We start from the raw sequence: 1631 nt of genomic DNA, 5'->3' as shown, positions 1-1631 counted from the left end.
TGGGGGTGGTGTCTTGTACATGGTGATGTTCCTCAGACCAGTCCATACTGACGCTGGATCGTTTGCTGAAAGCTCTTTTCTCAGCTTTTCTGAGTAGTTTTTTTTTGCCACTCTGATCTCCTTTGTTAGTCTGTTCCTGGCCTGGTTATACAAGATTTTATCCCCACTTCTGTAAGCATCCTCTTTGGCGTAACGAAGCTGTTTGAGTTTCCCAGTAAACCACGGTTTATCATTATTGAATGATAAGAATGTCCTGGTAGGAATGCACATGTCTTCACAGAAACTGATATATGAAGTTACAGTCTCTGTGAGATCGTCCAGATCAGTGGCTGCAGCTTCAAAAACACTCCAATCAGTGAGGTCGAAACAGGTTTATAAATCACGCTCTGCTTCATTAGTCCATCTTTTAACGGTCCTTAAAACAGGTTTATTAAACTATTAACATTAGCATTAACATTATTAAACTATTACACAGATAAAAAGGAATAAAGCCCATTTGAACTATTTTCAGAGTGCTTATACAATGAAAAACGATGGAGTTTATTTCCTTTTTTCATTCTACATTTTTCTTTGTTATATTAATGAATGTAAAGAAAGTAAAATATTATATTAATGACTCAGTATGGAAGCATAACTCAAACATAACGCTTGCAGCTAGCGTCTATGCACATAAGCAGAGACAGTTCACCGCATTTTGGTGAGTAAATGTCTCCTAAATAAATTGCCACTTCATAACAACAACAACAAAAATATGAAAACGCAAAACTACCCAATCCGTGTATCATTCGATCATTCGTTTTTTTATTTAATATTGAAAGTAGAAAAATTAGAAAACGGCTCCTTTTTCGTTTTTTTGTTTTTTTTCCAAAAAACGAAAAACGAGAATTCAGCTTAAATGTTCGTTTTTCGTTCATGGGTGGAAAAATGAATAAACAGCTTGAATATTGGATTTCTACACGTGGGCGGGAATTAAACTCCCCTTTCTGCTGATTGGTCAGCCGAAGATCAAACCGTGCCGTCATCCGTTCTTCTGCAGTATCATGCAGCAGAATAATAGTCCTCTGCTGTATGGGCTTACATTTCTGCCACAATTCTGCGCGCGAAAGATCATATTTTGAGCGCACAAAAGTCCATTTTGCACGTGCGCGATCTGAGTTTTGTGGAGAAAATGTTCGTTTCGCAAAGAAAAAAGTCTTTCGAGCGCACGGAAATCAATTTTGCATTTAAAAGAAGTTTTTGGATGTGTGCAGACCTTCTCTTTTGCGCCTGCTATGTTTCACTAGCTTGCTCACCTGATGCCCCCCTCAGTGCTCGCTAAATACCAACCGCTCGTGTGCTCAACACAACCCAGCGTTACAATGTGCCATAATTCCAGCCAATCAGAGACGAGCAAAGTGACTTATATGATGCATTTAATGTAAAATAATCTAAATGAAGCCTTTTAAAAGACGAGTATTCCCTGTGGTTCATGTTTGTGGCATGCGCCAGAAAGATGCTCAAGGACACCGAGACGCGCTAAAGCAGTGCATTCTGTTGTTCTCTTTATTTTTCAAAGGCATGACATTTTGTGGTTATTTTGAACGTAACGTTACACAATTAAAAATATACATTTTACCAAACGACTATAAATG

The sequence above is a fragment of the Sinocyclocheilus anshuiensis genome, unplaced genomic scaffold, assembly GCF_001515605.1.
Source record: "Sinocyclocheilus anshuiensis isolate Anshui unplaced genomic scaffold, SAMN03320099.WGS_v1.1 scaffold2803, whole genome shotgun sequence".
Taxonomy (NCBI): Eukaryota; Metazoa; Chordata; class Actinopteri; order Cypriniformes; family Cyprinidae; genus Sinocyclocheilus; species Sinocyclocheilus anshuiensis.
The sequence above is the reverse complement of the archived record's forward strand: the minus strand, read 5'-3'. Positions refer to the sequence as shown.